Consider the following 17,917-nt stretch of genomic DNA (forward strand, 5'->3'; position numbering starts at 1 on the left):
CTCTGCATGTTCGCACTCGTGGTTTTAAAATCTCAACATGGCAAGAAAAATATACTACTAGTAATACTCGCGCATTTTGTGGGCAACATTAAAGCACTCGTCTACCATGTTAGATCATCTCCAACAGAATCGCAACGCGCGGCGCTTTAAAAAAGCGTTTACATTGCTGAGATCGAGAAGTAGATACTAGAGAGTAGAGGATAGTTCTCAGCATAGATAGATAAAAAAAGATAATTCAACTACTCCTCGTCGTCCGACTCCTCCTCGGTGATGTCCTCCTCCGACGTCTGACTGTAGGCGTGAAGATACCGATCATCGTCGGATTCCTAGGGCGACGTTGCTCCTAGCCTCATGTTGAATTGAGCCTCCGCTTTTCGCCTACGCTTGTCCTCGCGATAGGCGGCTCGCTCCGCCCTCCTCTTATCCCTCTCCGCCCTCCTTTGCGCGTAGAACTCGCGCTCTTTGATGATGTCCTGTGGGAAGTGTTGGCGCCACAGCGCCATGGCTTCCTCGTCCATCTCGGCGATGCCGAGATGGTGCTCCCGCCTCCTGTTGTCGCGACGATCCTCGTCGGTGCTAAGCCGCGGCAGAGGCGCGAGCTCCTGCGCCCGCTCCCGCGTCGGCACGTTGGGGAAGTTCAATGTTCTATGAGGCCATCGAAGGCGCCACACAGCCGCGTCGTACGCGCGGGCGGCCTCGTTGGCGGTGTCGAAATTGCCGAGGCCAAGGCGCATCCTGCGAAACCGGATCTCGGCGGAGAAGCCGCCGGAGGGGCGCGCGCGGACGCCGCGGTATCCCCAAGTTTCCCGGCGACGCGGCGGCATGGTGGCGCGGCGGCGGCGAGGCGAAAAAGAGCGGGGAGAGAGCGGTGGCGAGGCACAGAGCGGGGAAAGAGCGGTGGCAAGGCACAGAGCGGTGGGAGGGCGTTGGATTTTATAAAGCGCGCCGGACGCCGCGCGACAAAACTAGCACACGCCCGGCCGCTTTTTCCCGCGTGCGCGCGATCCTTTCCCGACGTCTCTGCTATCTCTCTACTCTCTTCTCTACTGTTATATTTATTTTATATTTAATATTTAATATTTATCTCTACTTCCTTTACTGTCTACTTTTTTTTCTCTATACTTTTTTTCTTGCAATATAGGCCGTCCGATTTATATCTGACAGATAGGAATGAAACAAATGGGAATTTTGCAAAAAGATACCCATACCCCTCTCCAGATTTGCAAATAAGGCCTTCCCTCGTTCATCCTTTTCTACCACAAGATAAACTACTCATACAAATGCATCTTGATGCGTGCAACGCATGGGCATCTTGCTAGTTCTAAAAACCTTTCCATCATTTGCCACACTACTGGTTGCAGATGAAAAACCTACCCAAGCACAGCGCGATACAGGAGCGACGCACAATTACAAGCTGATATTCTGTTGGACAATGGAGGCTATAACCAATTACTTTTACGGAAACTATAGCACCCAGGAAATTTGAAGGGTAGGTATGAACAAAATTGGAACTGCACATGTACTACAAAGTGATTCAATACACACATTACCAATCGAGGAGAACGATGGTCGCGGCGGCCTCTATGAGTCATGGTCGGCAACAGGAGTCAGTTCATTGTCCACGACGGTGGTACTTCTGCGCTTGGCGTCGGCTTCCGGGAAGCAGATCCGAGACCGTGGAAGACGATGCCGGGGAAGAGGCTCCGTGTACGACGATGATGGTGGACCGGCTCCAGTGCGGCGTACGAGGTCGTCGATGAGGCAGATGCGCTGCGGTGGACGAGTGTGCCGATGTAAAGAGGAGGAGCACGAAGGCTGCGGTGCCGTGGAGAAGTCTATTTTGCAGTAGGGATAGAAAATGGGGAGTATTCAGCTGTACTACTCTGGGTGCCGGGGTGGGGTTGGCTGGGTAGGGTGAACCTGAAGTTACGAAAACAGGCCCCTACCAAGCGTCATCCGTAGGCCTGTTCCGAAGGCTATGATGGTAACTTCCCACTTCTCGAATCAGGGTCGCGGGAGATTTTCCCGCCGACCTCAAAATTTTGTGACACTGGACTCCCCGTGTGGCGTGTTGAGTGATTCGGCTAAGCAACTAGCGAGTAGTAGTAGACTCTGCATATTAGGTTTGACCGAAGTCAAAGTTCCTAAAGTTTGACCAAGTTTATAGAAAAATATGAACATTTACCATAACAAATATGTATGATGTGAAAGTACATTCAATAATGAATCTAATGGTATTTATTTGTTATTGTATATGTTAATATTTTTTGTTATAAGCTTTCTAAGAGTTTACAAAACTTGACTTTGACCAATGCTAATACTCGGACTTAAATAAAAACAGAGGGAGTACACATTTGTTTTCTTAGTTTGTAGTGAACTAATCATTTGTTGAAATTGTGAAATAAATATATTAGGCTATTGACTTCGAATGTAATGGTCTATACAATTCAATAGTTACAATCATTGTCGAATCCCAAGATGTATACAAGGTCTATAGTACTTCACAACATGCTCAAACTCACATACACACACACAAAGTAAACTGGAAGACCGTTCTCTCATGTATACACAACGTATCGGCATTTGTCTATGTCTCACTCATGCATGATCATTTGCACATTCACACCTCTCTATGTCTGTATCACACGCACACCGTCTCCACATTGCCCTTCCACCACAACACACATATGGACACATACACACGTTCTCTCTCAGTCACACACACAAAATCAGTATTAAAAAAAACTAGGGCGCACCTAAAATGTCCAAATCTGAATAAACACGAACTGGAGCTAAATTCAAATATATGGAAATATTGCAGCGTCAAGAACTTTCACAGGAAAAAAGTTGAGTAATATTCGAGGATTGTTTTCACACACACAAAAAGGTTCGGTGGCTGTCCTTCGAGCGCGACACGGTGATGCACCGTTCGATCGACCGCGCGGCCGCGGTTCACGCGGTTGCACAGGATTCCGTATCATGGTTGTGGTACTAACTAATAAAAGCGCTGCCTAAGTCTAATGTTTACGTGTACTAGTACGGTTTTCTTTTAAGTTTGACCAACCTTATATATAAAACTAAAGTAAGCTCCCACACGCGCACTCATCAATATGCCGCCGCCGTTGCGCATGCTGGCGCCCGCCTACTCCGGCCAACAATGTCTCGCCCATCACCGCTGTGTCGCTGCCATCCCTATGCCATGAAGCCGAAGGCTCGCCCGCTCACGTCGTCCGCAGTCCCTCCTCGCGATGCCGCCGCGCTGGCAAGCACGCGAGCAGCTGGTGGAGCCGTGTCTATGCACGCAGCGTACGAAGAGGAGGACGAGCACGTGCTCCAGCACGCCGGCGAGGAGGAACTAGCGTGTCATTGTCGTCTCCGCCCGCGCGGAGGAGGCGCGCATGGTGGCTGTCGTGGCGGAAGCCGGTCGCGCGCGCGTCGAGCCCGCAAACCGGGTGCGGACGCGGAATCTACCTTCGAGACCTTGAATGCCACGTGGATCCTGCAATCTAAAGGAGCAATTTGGGTCAGTCGACTCATGTGAGCCGTTTGATGCAACATGGATGGCTAGAAGGGCTTCTTCCACCTCTTCTGCCGTCTTCTTCCTTCGCTCCGTCGAACTTCTTTCACAAATCGACTGACCCAAATTATACTACTAGTACGAACGTATTAAGTACAGTAGGAACACGAAGATACGAGCAGTAGTACCAACTACAAGAAGAACAGTAGTAAGACATAGTACTAGTACTACTGTACGTACTAAAGAGTTCAAATAACGAGAAAGAACATAAACATAGTTCTGCTGGGGCCTTAGCACAACACACCCTTGAAAATAAACTAAGCAACTAGTCCGCTTGACACTGTAGTAGAACCAGCATGAGCGACTACACTGCCGCCTACTCGGAGTCCGAGTCCACGTCCTCGACTTAGTCCTCGTCCCTCTTCCTCTTCCTCTTCGCCGACGCTTCTTTGCTTGAACCGGACACTGGGCTCTGCTTCTTCATCCAACCCTTGTAGATATTTAAACAAAGGTAGGCATCCATTGCTGCGTACAGGATGTGATCTTCATCTAATGTCTTCGACTCCCATGCATGATGAAACTCGTGATGAGGTTTCTTCAGTTTAGAGTATGAAGGATCAATCATGGCTGCTACCAGGGTCAGCATTGAAGGTTGAGAGGAGGACACCGGGCTTGCCTTCTGGAGATCGAAGGGATGGCCTACAACGAGACCTATCCGACACAGGACATCCCTGTCGTTCTTAAAGCCTACAGTAACGAATTTCACTCTTTTGTCCTTGAGGAAGTTCTTAAAATCCTGGCACTCAACGTCGGCATGGCATATGTGGTACACCAAGCAAACGTTATGTACGCAAACCTGGATCACGGCAGGCTTCTTCCTCTCTTCGTCCTTTAGATCCTTCTCTCGTCCCAGGACTGTGGTGTACTCAACATCTAGCCCAGCGACCCACTCATCCGTTGAACTATTGAACATGCGTAGGACGTGAGCAAGCCATGCTTTCACCGTCTCAGATCCACGTGTGTAGATGACGATGAACTGATCGCCGCTGATGGCTCTAACCTGGTACTCAGCAGCGACCATGGAGATTTGGGAGGCCATGGATTTTGGAGGAGGGTTAGGAGAAGTTGAACTGTTGTACCCCGCAAAATAAAACTGGGAGCGAACTAATGTGAAAGGACGGGACGACTGGGAGCGAACTGTTGTAAGGTAGAAGACGGGGACGAGTAGGGCGTTTGAACGGCGTGGGGTTGCTGGCTTGCCCGGTGGATAAACGGCTGCAAGCCCCCAAAGAGTTCTCGAGAACTATGCGGGACCCACTAGATGTCATGTCTACTAGACCCATATCGTAGGCCTGACGGTATAGCTTCTGCCTGTTCGCACGCCATGCCGGCGCGTGGATGTAACTTCACTTAATTCCGTCCAACGTCGCGCCTCCCACGACCTTCGCCTCCCTCGCACGGTCGCGCCCTTTGAGACTTCGACCGGCTATAAATGGGCAATTTTTTTGCCTTTTTTTTAGACAAGCAATTTTTTTTTGCCTACTCCGCATGCATGATACTCCCTCTGGTCCTTTTTACTCCCGTCAACCGTTTGCAAAGTGTTTGACCAAATTTATATTTTTTTTAACACCACCTTATATTCATTAACCAGCCACACCAGTACACTCATTCGATACAATATTCACCACACAAGGCGGTACGTTATTTACAAGAAATATGAACATGTGTGGGGCGTGTATGTTTTTAATGACTTGAGACTATTCCTAGCCCGGCATGCAAGATGACTTATTATGCACCCTTCCCCATACCTGCAGGAAGCCCGTTCGTCTCCAAATCTTTTCCTCTACATGTGTGGAAACAATATGCCTGCCAAACTCTCATTCTCCCTCCGGCGGTCCCACCACTCCACCCCGTGTGAAAAAATCTGCATGCATGACTCTCCTCCCCCCACGCTCGTCCAATCCGTTGTGACCAGCAATATTTCCACCCCTTCGCTCCCCCGTAATTTACTCCAACAATTATGCCCATGTAGCTGTTACTTAACTGCAGGTGCATTGGGTCACTGCCATATGGGCCCAACAGGGGTCTGGCCCACATGTCAGTGACGCAACTGGACCTGCAGTTAAGTCAGTGCAGCTCAGTCCATATCTTACGTAGGTGTGCCATTGCTCGCTATAAATACTGCGCCTCCCACGACATCGCTATCTCCCCCCCCCCTCACGTTCACGTTCATCGCTATCTCCTCCCCCTCCCTCTCACGTCGACCACCATGGCATCGCCCCTCCCAAGCCCTAGGAGCCCCTCGCTGCACCGCACGGACGGTCACGCATCGCCGTTCCGTTCCTCGCTGCCACTAGTCGAGGAGGACGCGTCGGTGTTCCGTTCCTCGCCGCTACGCGACGCGTCGCCATTCCATTCCTCGCCGCCACTAGTCGAGGAGGACGCGTCGGCGTTCCGCTCCTTGCCGCGACGCGACGCATCGCCGTTCCATTCCTCGCCGCCACTAGTCGAGGAGGACGCGTCGGCGTTCCGCTCCTCGCCGCGACGCATCGAGGTGGACGCGTCGGCGTTCCAAATCTTGCCAGCATGCGCGCCGGAGGACGCGTCGGCTCCCCGCTATGAGAACGCCGCGCCGCCCGCTGAGCCCCCCCAGCCTTGAGGAGCTTTGGAAAGAAATGGATGTCGCCTTGTGTGAGGCTTTGCCTCCAGCAGAGCGCGCCAAAATAGAGGCGGAGAAGAAGGCCGAGGAAGAGAAGCGCACCGTCTATGTCGCGTCCGAGAGAGTCAAGCAATTGGCTCTTTGGCAGAAGGATCGTGCGAGGGCCGTGAGGGTGGCGGAGGACGCTCGTGCCGACGCCCTGAGTGCAGTCGGACCCAAGCGCCTCATCTACACTTGGCGGTACGTGGACCGGGTGCACGCTTCCAGCGAGGAGGAGTACCTGTTGGCGCCGGATCACCACACCGGTGAGATCGCGCTCGCCCGCCGGCAAGCCACCAATCAGCACCTCGCGAGTTGCGAGGCTGAGGAAGAGGCGTTGTGTCGGCGCGCTGGGAAACGGCCGCGCACCAGGGCACTCGTGGCGCGCCGCAAGCGCTCCTGCGAGCGCCGTGGCTTTTAGGAGGAGTATAATTTTTGTTTCGTAAGGTGATCTCATTAGTTTTGGGACGCAAATGATAAATCCCGAACGTTCAGGAATTTTTAGCGTCCTTAATTAAGTATGTAAAAGGGAAAGTTTGGAAACCTTGTGTATTCGTACGCATTTTGCAAGTACGTGCATATAGCACAAACTTTACTATATACTATCGCACTACACGTCTCTCTCGATATATGCTTGCAGACTGTGCTACTCCCTCCGTCCAGGTCAATAAGTCATCTTTGGTTGTGCACCGTGACCAAGAAGGAGGGAAGACTTATACACCTAGACGGAGGGAGTACTACTATTACTTATGTACGTGCAAATGCACGTTTTAACATTACGATGTGGTTTTTGTAAAAGTAGAAAAACAGCACTAGTCAAGCTTGTGAAACGATTCAATGCAAAACAAATGCAAAAATGCTCGTTTGATTGTTTACTTTTAGCTTCCTTCTCTGTGGTTATTTCTCTGTCGTACTTTGTACGGAGTATCTCACTGGTTGGAAAGGCATGCAAATTCCCAAACCGCTTCCTACACCCTGTATCGAATTTTTTGCCTAACAAGTTGTGCCGTGCAATTGGAATTCCAACTTGAGTACTACTACTAGTAGGAGTACCAGGGCCAGTTCTTTTAGGCTTCTAGATTAGTAATCCCATAAGAGCAAGTACAATAGAGCTGAGTCAGCGGGCTATAAGAAATAAACTAGTATATTTCTGCTTAGTTGGAGGAAGAGAAGAGGAGAGAGAAGGTAAGCGGGCTCTTCGTGAAGAGCCAGCTCTAGCACGTGCTCCTAGGCACTTTGTGAGAATGAGAAGTGGGCCACATAATAAAAAAGTAGTACACTCTTTTGATCTATTATTGTACATGTTGGCTATAAGATGGGCTGTAGATGACATGGCACTGGCTTATAGCCAGCAGCTGGCTATACTATTAACCATGCTCTAACTACTACCTCCGTCCTGGTTTATTGGTCCCCATTGTAATCTGTGTCAAATTTTGATCATAAATTTAACTAATGAAATGTTAGTGCATGTCACATGCACTACTCCATCCGTCTAGGTGAGTAAGTCATCTTAGGCTGTGCACCGTGACCAAGGAGGAGGAGAAAACGAGAAACGTTAATGTTTATTTGCTAATTAATAGTATTGCATGCAATGAACTAACCACTGCATGTCGTGTTTGATATCTCAAGTCATTAAAAGCATGCACACTCTTTATCTCTTATTGGTTGATATGTCAAGAAACAAGAAACGAGGTAGAAGTTAATGCACCGCGCCTAAGTGTTTTGGGATTATTTGGTTTTCGTAAGATGACTTACACACCTAGACGGAGGGATTACAATGGTGAGGAATAAACCAGTTAAATCTTTGGTCAAAATTTAGCACAAATTACAATGGTGAGGAATAAACCAGGACGGAGTAGTAGTTTAGAAGCCCAAATAAATGAGTGAGGCGCCTTATTGTTACTCTCCACTGTGACTAGTCTTGTGGGAAAAGCTGGGGAAGCCGCCAAAAGAACTGGCCCTAGGAGTAGTAGCTAGGGATCGAGTGTGCGAGATGAACCGGAGAAAGTAAATGCAGAGAGATGAAATGCAAAAAAGACGGAGGGATGTGATGGTTGCTTGTCCGTTTATTTTACCAGGCCACTTATTACTGGGAGTGGTTGGGTTTTGTGATATGACGGCTTTACTGCCGCGCCACGAGCGGGGTGAGAGGTGAGACTCCCGTGCAGCGCCGCCCTCTACACTTGTACTACATCGGTCGTGGTTTATTAGTCCCCCATTGAATTTGACTGAAGATTTAACTGACAAAATGTTAGTGCATGTCAACAAAAACTATATCGTTGGATTCGTATTTGAACATAGTTTTGAATGATATAATTTTAGGTGACATGCATCAGCATTTATCGTACTATATATAATGTTAGTTCAATTTTTGGTCGTACTAATCTATAGTAGTAAGGTGCCCGTGCGTTGCACCGAAGAGTGAAATGCATTGATCGGGGAGTTGTTTATTTTGACAAAGGATGTGGGGGTCATCTCATGTGTAACGGGTATCGATAGGTTTCTTCGGATATTATTTCATCTCTAGAGCTCACAAACATCCGGGTGAAATAGATAAAAAGGTATCTTTTGCAAACAAAAGCGTTCAACTGTTCAACCTGCATCCAAAACTTGTGAAGAAATAACACTTATTGTGCTTTGCAAGAAATGATCTTTAAGAATTAGTTTTTGAGTATCGATTGTTATACATGTTGGCTACAGATGACATGGCACTTTCTTATAGTCAACAGTTGGCTATACTATTAAGTAATATTAACCATGCCCTTATACACCTAGACGGAGGGATTAAATCAGGATGACTTGCAAGCGGGCAGAGGAGATGTAAGAAATGGTTCATCGTAAGTCTTTCACCAGTACTGTAGTAAAAATTCATACATGGAAGATTCTAGACTAAACCATAAACGGATACACTTTTATTCATGCGCGATACTCCAATAGAGCAAGATCCTGCATGGAAGTCTCCACATGCTTAGACAGCGGATTACATTGAGCGAAGACTAATGATCAACATTTAACTTGATAATGCGTACTTCCAGGTGAACCTCCTTGGAGTCCCCGTGCACCGCGTCGGCGGGTAAAGGAGGCCATGGGTTTTCCAAGTCCACATTGGCGGGATAGTCCCAGCTCCCCAGAGTCCAAGTCCGTTCGATGAGGCCGGTGTCGCCGCCCACGCGACCCGGAGGGGTAGTAACACTGACCACGCACCCGTACATCGGCCTCGTGTCAGTGTCAGCGTCAGCGGCGTCGCCCCTGACGCACATTACAGAGACGGGGCGGCGGCCTGCGCGGGCCTCGCCGGTGCCCACGATCAAGAGGAAGACGCTGCCGTCCTCCTCCGAGACTAGCAGGCGGCGGTGATCCTCCAGCGACTCCGGCATGGTGAACGGGTAGCACGTCTCGTACTTGATGTTCTCCGCCAAGGGCCAGCAGTGACCGCTGCACGCATCCGTGAGGTGATGCACCATGTCCGCCGGCGAGCCACAAAACGGCATCGGGCACTCATAGCAGTGGACGAAGGGCTCCTTGGAGGCATCGACCAGGCCGTCCATGAAACGGGAGTGGCTGTAGGGGACGTTGCGCCAGTTGAATATATGAGCAAGTTACTACGAGATTTAATCCGAATAAGCACAAAATAAATCATGACGGCTATAACAGAGATGAAACTAATCATGTGGACTAGCATAGTAGTAGGATACAGAGTAGAAACATGAATTCTACCACGATTTCGAACAGGAAGGACAGAAACACATACGGTGCAACGGGAGCAGCACCATTGGCGTTGAGGTTGTCGCCCATGTCGTTGAGGAAGAGGTTGCCGAGGTCGGGGAAGAAGTCGTCGTCGGTGAAGTCGTCGCTGCTAGCAGTCGCGAGAGTGCGCTCCCCAAATTTCAACAGCGCCCGCCGAATGGAGCGCAGGAGGGAGTGGCTGTAGGGGACGTTGCGGCCGCCGAATGGAGCGCAGGAGTAGCCCACGAAGCAGTAGATGGTGCTCCTCCCTAGTCTCTATTCTTATCTCTATCTCTACTACTCTTCTTTGTTTTTTATAATATACTAGTTGTAGTTGTCAAATCGAATAGTACTGCGCCGTCCACTGCACGCCCGGCTGAACACGCCTCCTCGCCTCCATCAAACCCCTCCGTTAAACCCGCATGCAAACCGAGAAACCTACTCTGGCCCGCGGGAGGAAATTTGTCGGTTGCAGTTGGAGAATAATAGAGTCACGTCCAATCCATTTGAGTTAATTGCGTGTATGATTCTCCCTCTATAAAAAGTTAATTGCATCCTTAATCTTGTATTCTAAGTACTCTGTGGGTTCCACTGTCAGTACAGTGTACATGACTTGCAGGCTGGCTACAGATTCGTACAGAAAGTTAAAAAGAAACAAATCCATCCTTAATCCTGTATTCTAAGTACTCTGTGGGTTCCACTGCCAGTACAGTAGCAAAAGAAGTAGTATATATTAAAAAAATATAAAAAGCTAAAGTTTAGGACAGAATTCGAACTCAGGTCATCGGGCTGCGAGCATCCGGCCCGGACCAGTACACTAGGTGTTGGTTGCGGAGAATGCAAGAGATAAACCTTTATAACTATGAGCCCGTCCGTTGCAACAGATCCAAAGTAGAATAATACATATTCACAAATTTGAAAGAAAACAGTTTACTTTTGATATACATATCACTAAAAAAATCTTATGTTTCACTCCAAATATATTCTTTGGGCTGTTTTGATGAAGTAAGGGAGGAATGTGGTTGGTTTCAAGATACTAAGGGGTTTTGTGTAAACTGGAGCAGAGAAGTGGGAATTGTTGCAAAAGTCCACAACTTACATCACAGCCGTTAGATGCAGATCTAATGGTCAGAAATGGCGGATGGCAGACACACCATCATCACCAACTGAGTCTTTTATAGGAGTAGGAGTAGAGAAAAAACCGAGTTGGTGATGATGGTGCGCCTGCCATCTTATAATATAGATTGTCCGATCTATATCTGACGGATAGAAAGCAAACTATGACAAATTTACAAAAGATACCCGCTCCTCTCTCCACATTTACAGATAAGGCCTTGCCTCGTTCATCCTTATCTCCCACAACCTCATTGCTGAGCAATTACAAAAGGAAGTCTCTGGAACAATCTGGCATGGTGGCCGCTGCCGGCGCCGTCCATCCCCATGCCTCCGCCCAGTCCGACCACCAGTCACCACCACGCCCCACTCCTCCTCACCTCTATCATCTTTCTCGACATATCATTTTTTCGATGAAATGGTCGACATACTATTTTCCGATAAAATTCTCAAGATATCATTAGTTTTTACACATGGGATTACTCCTGCCCACGATCAAGAGGAAGACGCTGCCGTCCTCCTCCGAGACTAGCAGGCGGCGGTGATCCTCCAGCGACTCCGGCATGGTGAACGGGTAGCACGTCTCGTACTTGATGTTCTCCGCCAAGGGCCAGCAGTGACCGCTGCACGCATCCGTGAGGTGATGCACCATGTCCGCCGGCGAGCCACAAAACGGCATCGGGCACTCATAGCAGTGGACGAAGGGCTCCTTGGAGGCATCGACCAGGCCGTCCATGAAACGGGAGTGGCTGTAGGGGACGTTGCGCCAGTTGAATATATGAGCAAGTTACTACGAGATTTAATCCGAATAAGCACAAAATAAATCATGACGGCTATAACAGAGATGAAACTAATCATGTGGACTAGCATAGTAGTAGGATACAGAGTAGAAACATGAATTCTACCACGATTTCGAACAGGAAGGACAGAAACACATACGGTGCAACGGGAGCAGCACCGTTGGCGTTGAGGTTGTCGCCCATGTCCAAACACCACGTAGACACGGTCTTTGAGCACGGTTCGTAGTCGTTCCACGCTCGGGCATTGAAGTTTGTAACTATTTTAGATTAGAATATACTACTCCTCCGGTGCTAGTAGTAGAGCAGAGTCCTACTCTACTACTCTACTCAAGCAAGTTAGGGCATAGCACTGTAGGGAGTACCAGTACTGTGATCACTCAAGCAAGTTGTCTGGCATCGACATGACCCTACGCTGCTGGTATGTGTCTCGTAAGTCAAGCGGCGTGCTGTAGTCATCATCACCTGTCCACTTCCCGCAGCACATATTCGCTTCTCCATCTTTGTCCGCACATAATCTCGTCCAATCTTCCATCCCCGCTAACAATGGCAGAACCGAGCAGCGTCCGCCGAAAGAGTGGCTGGAATTCGCTCCCCACAGAGGTAATCAAGCTCATTGTTTCGCGTGTGGACAATCTCAGTACCATGCCGCTCGCCGCGTGCTCGTCGGGGCTGTACCGTTTACTCAAAGCCCTCAGGCCGGAGCTTTTTAAGCCAGCTCCTTGCTTGCTGATGCCGCCTGATCTTCAGAAACGGCGTGTCACGCAGCATAACGATCGTAGGGTGGCGAGCATCAACCCCCTTGACTGCGATCCGATCCCCGTCAGCCTCAACTACATTAACGGTATGTACTGGGTCGGCATGAACACGTCTTGGATGGTGCTCGTCGACGGTCGCGGCAGCTGGATGCTCGTGGAGGTCTACACCCGGCGATTGATCCCCCTTCCTTCGATTAACACTGCACTGCTTTGGCACCGCGGCCCAGAATACTCGGAATCTTACAGTAGCCAACATGATACCAAGTTTGATTTGCTCAAGGTTGTAATCTGCCAAGTGCCCACAAGATCTGCGAATTATAAAGACTTCAGGCTAATTGCGTTCTTCAACCGCGGTCTCGCCTATCTGACAGGTCACTGCGGTAAGTGGATAAATCTGCACGTCCATCGCAGGATCATACATCCTCCATGGTTCTCTGATGCCATTGAACACAAGGGCTTCATTTACGCTGTCGACTCCTTCTATGGCTGGACGTATTGCTGGCCTACTCCAGTCATCGCTACAAACGGCTGTTACAGCAGTATGTTACTTTCCTATGATATCATGATGGCTTGCTTATATTACTGTCAACATTTGCTGAAAAAATATTCATGCTCATAACATGCTGTTCTTAAGATTGACTAAATCAAGAGCCCTTTTTTATTTGACTCCAACTTGATATGATGTTGTAGGCCGCCTGGTGTCCCTACCCTTCCTAATCCCAGAACCTTTCAAAGAAAAGCGGCATGGCAGTTGCAGGTGGTTCCTGGCTCGATCAGACGACGGCGAAAGATTGATGATCGTTCGCACGTACCGGACGTGTTGTTTCGCGGAATACAATCACAGTCACTGCAAGGTCTTTGAGCAGGATCCCAGCTTCTCTGGGCCTTCAGGAATTTTTGACTGGAGGCTGGTAAGTAGCCTTGGTACACGCTCTCTGTTTGTCGGACTGAATTATCCGATTAACCAGGAGATAACCGACGGCAAGGATCATGATGGCAGCGCGGTTTCGTTCATCAGGCAAAACTGTGTGTACACAGCGTACCATGCGTCTCTGCATGCACCATACCCTGATATGTGCCGCCACGCTCTGCAGCCCAAAGTAGGAGAGAGGGTCGCAAGTATCAGACTTCGACCTGCTGGCTGGAGTTTCCCCCGTCAGGCACCCATCTGGTTCAAGCCGTCAGCCAATCTCCACAGCTTAATAAATAGTAACGTCTAACTGAGCCAGTTAGTTAGATGCGTACACTTGGTGTAGTAGGATCTTTATTTAGTTTGATGCATACACTTGTTCTTTTTTGGTAGCCCTTTTGTAATGATGGCTGATGTTTGGTTTGGAAGAGAGAGCTGCGTCTTCACTCTTCTGGCCTGCTTACTGCTTCTGTTGCACCCCCAGCCCTGGTTGCTGCTGCTGTTTTCAATGTACAATCAGTAGTATATTTCGTCTGTTGGTTGAATAAATGTGTTGTTAGAACGACAAACACAATGTTTTGGAAGTCGTTGCACGGTTCGATCCTTTAGTGCCCCGTACCGTACGTAGCGCATACTATTTTTCGTACGGAACACATTTTCCACTTGTTGATAACATGCAGCCCACTGATGAAGGCCCAATAGAGAAGCCCATAATTAACTGGAAGGGAGGCTCTCACATGAATCCGGCCCAGGTACATGCTCATGGTCCCCTAAACATAAATAAGTAAATAAATAAATAAAGCTAAATGCTCATGCACCAGTTCTTTGGGAAAATAGGTAGCCCAGTATTTCTTTTTGAAGAATACCCAAGCTAGGCCTATTTGTTTTCTCCGAATTACTGGGCTGCAAATCTTTCAAGACGAGGAGGGATGCATTCCGGCCTGGCTTAAGAGTATGGTCAATGTCTGTTAAAAGTAATATCAAAAGGGGTTGAAAATTCCAAAAAATTATAGCAAATGGGATATAAGTTTCTTTTTTTGTTTTTGTTCTTCACTGATATCTTATACGTATTTCATTGGATTTAACATGACATAGTACTAATTTATTTTTAAATTTGTTTTAGTATGGCTATTAATTTTTGGATTAAGAATATTTCGTTCCCCAGCAAAAATTTGCGAATTTTCAAAATTTCCCACATATTTAGTTAATTTTTTGACCCTGGTACTGACCAGAAAATGGCCAGCAATTCTAAAAATGGAAAACGGGCTGCAATAAATTCCATATGAATTAGAAAATGAGTAAAAATTATAAAAATAATAGCAAATGGGCTGTACACGCCACAGATTTCGAGGCTGACTTGTTTACGCAAGGCTTTGTCAGTGAACACACGATTCTAGCAGCAGTGACTGTTGGATGTCCATCCAACGGCCGACGTGCTTCTTCAATCTCTGATCTTCCTGCTCCAGCCGCCTAAACTAGCGCCGGCGGGACTGCCTGCTCCCTCCTCTTGTGGCCCGCTGTGATGCCGCGCAGGCTTCCCCGGCCCACCCTACTCCCTCCGCAGGCCTGGCCGCACGCAATCAACTGCCTCCTTATTACGCGAAAAAAAATGATTCCTCCCACTGACATCTGGGGCGCACCGGTTGGGAGGCTGACCTGTGGGCCTACTAAGTTGACGCGTACGCAGGGCTTGTCAACTTAGTCAACAAACAATTCTAGCAGCAGTAACCGTTGGATTTGAATCGAACGGTCCTGCTGCTTCTTCAATCGCTGCTCTTCTTGCACCAGCCGCCCAAACCAGCGCCGGGGAAACCGCCTGCTCCTGCCTCCAGTGGCCGGCTATGCTGCAGTTGAGGCCTCATCGCCCCCTACTACTCCCACCGCTAGCCAGGCCCTGCGGCGACGGCAGCCTCACACCGCAGCCGAACCGGTGAACCCTCGTACTCCTCTCCGCGTGGGCATCCACTGCCGCGTCTTCCCCGGCTCCGCGTCATCCCCTTCCTAGGCCTCGCCGTCGTCCACCGCCTTGGTGCTCTCGGCGCGGCGTGGTCAACGTGGTCAACGACATTCCATCGAAAGAGTACTGTACGCGGAGAGGCTCACAGCTAGGTCCTCCATGGCCACGTCGCTTTGTCAGGCCTGTTGGGCTGCAAATCTTTCAAGACGAGGAGAGCTTTCATTCGGCTGGCCGAGGAAATGGCCCATCAGTAATGAGAAATGGGTTGTACATTTTTAAAACACATCAAACCGGCAATTAGTTTCAAATATCTTTCTTTTTCATTTTGAGATTTTAAATTACATTAATTTTTATGCGTGGAGAATTTGTTGGATTTTATATTGATATACATTTATTTTTAAAATCAGTTTGAATGTGAGTCGAAATTTCGAGATTAAAAACAGTTCGGACCGCACCGAAATATGCAAAATTTCGTATAATTTTTTAACCGTGGCCACAATATGGCCTGTAATGCTAACAAAAAGAATATGGGCTCCAAAAAAACCTTAATAATTAGCAAATGGGCTATAAATTATTAGAAATATTGGCAGATGGGTTGTATGCTATTTTCCACAGATTTGAGGCTTTCCTAAAAAAAGGTTGACGCACAAGCACTGACTATTGGATGTCCATCCAACGGCCGTCGTGCTTCTTCAATCTCTGCTCTTCCTGCTCCAGCCGCTCAAACAAGCGCCGGCGGGACTGCCTGCTCCCTCCTCCCCGCAGCCGGCTCTGCTGCCGCGCAGGCCTCACCGCCCCACCGTACTCCCATCGCTGGCCTAGCCATCCCTCTACTCACCCACACCTGCTGTTATTCTCCGGCGACGGCAGACGAACCAGTAAACCCTCGTACAGTCGTACTCCCCTCCGCGTGGGAAACAACTGCCGAGTCTTCCCTGCCTCCGTGTCGTCCCCTTCCTAGGCCTCGCCGTCGTCCACCGCCCTGGTGCTCTCGGCGCGGCCTGGTCAACGTGGTCAACGACCGACATGCATCTGAAGTGGACTGTACGTGGAGAGGCCGACAGCTGGGTCCACGGCCGCACGCAAGGAAATGCCTCCTTATTACGCGCAAAATAATGATTCCTCCACCTGACATCAGGGACCCACCGAAAGGGCCTCTGTATTTCGCGAAAAAAACGTTACCGCCGCTGACAGCTCGGACCCACCAGCTATATCTTCGCACGCAAGGAAGTGCCTCCTTATTACGCACAAAAAAATGAATACTCCCCCTGTTAGCTGGGACCCAGTATAGTGGCAGGCTGACTTGTGGGCCTACTAAGTTGACGGGGACGGAGGGCTTTGTCAACTTAGTCAATATGCACGATTCTAGCTCCAGTGACCGTACGATGTCCATCCAACGGCCGTAGTGCTTCTTCAACCTCTGGTCTTCTTGCTCCAGCCGCCCAAAGCAGCGCCGGTCGTGCCGCATGCTCCTGCCTCCCGTGGCCGGCTGTGCTGCCGCGGAGGCCTCACCGCCCCCTACTATTCCCACCGCTGGCCAGGCCCTGCGGCGATGGCAGCCTCACACCGCAGCCGAACCAGTGAACCCTCGTACTCCTCTCCGCGCGGGCTTCCACTGCCGCATCTTCCTCGGCTCCCCGTCGTCCCCTTCCTAGGCCTCGCCGTCGTCCACCGCCCTGGTGCTCTCGGCGCGGCGTGGTCAACGTGGTCAAGGAACGACTTCCATCGGACGTGGACTGTACGTGGAGAGGCTGACAGCTGGGTCCACGGCCGCAGCAAGGAAGTGCCTCCTTATTACGCGGAAAATAATTATTCCTCCACCTGACAGCTGGGACCCACCGGACGGGCCACTGTATTTCACGGAAAAAATGTTTCCCCCTGACTGCTGGGACCCACCAGCTACATCTTCGCACACAAGGAAGTGCGTCCGGGCAAAAAAACGATTCGCCCCCTGACTGCTGGGACCCACCAGCTACATCTTCGCAGGCAAGGAAGTGCCTGACAGCCGGGACCCACCTGGTCGAAGCGTACGTAGCGTTGTCATTCTGGTCGCGAACGTGTACGTATATATATACTGGTGGATGTAGAGGCGCGCACGTGTCGTAGTAGAGGCGCGTAAGTGTCGTAGTAGAGGCGCGCATGTAGCATGTACACGTACGTACAGCGGCCAGGGTGCAAGAAAGAAAATACAGCCACGTATGTGTACATACGGGCGGGTTCTCGAACGCCTACTCGCGCATACGTACGGCCAGGGCTCATGTACATGGCTGGGTCAGAATGGAGAAACACCGTCGTCGTAGTGTTCATGGGGAGCCAACCGGCTGGGTCGGAACGGAATGCGTCGTCGTGTTCATCGGGAGGGCTTGGACGGAACAGCCGATGGAAACGAGGCCTGGCGTACCGCAGAACGGAGGAAACGGCCTTGTGTTCAACCGGCCACG

Source organism: Triticum aestivum, chromosome 6D (genome assembly GCF_018294505.1).
Source record: "Triticum aestivum cultivar Chinese Spring chromosome 6D, IWGSC CS RefSeq v2.1, whole genome shotgun sequence".
NCBI classification, from domain to species: Eukaryota; Viridiplantae; Streptophyta; class Magnoliopsida; order Poales; family Poaceae; genus Triticum; species Triticum aestivum.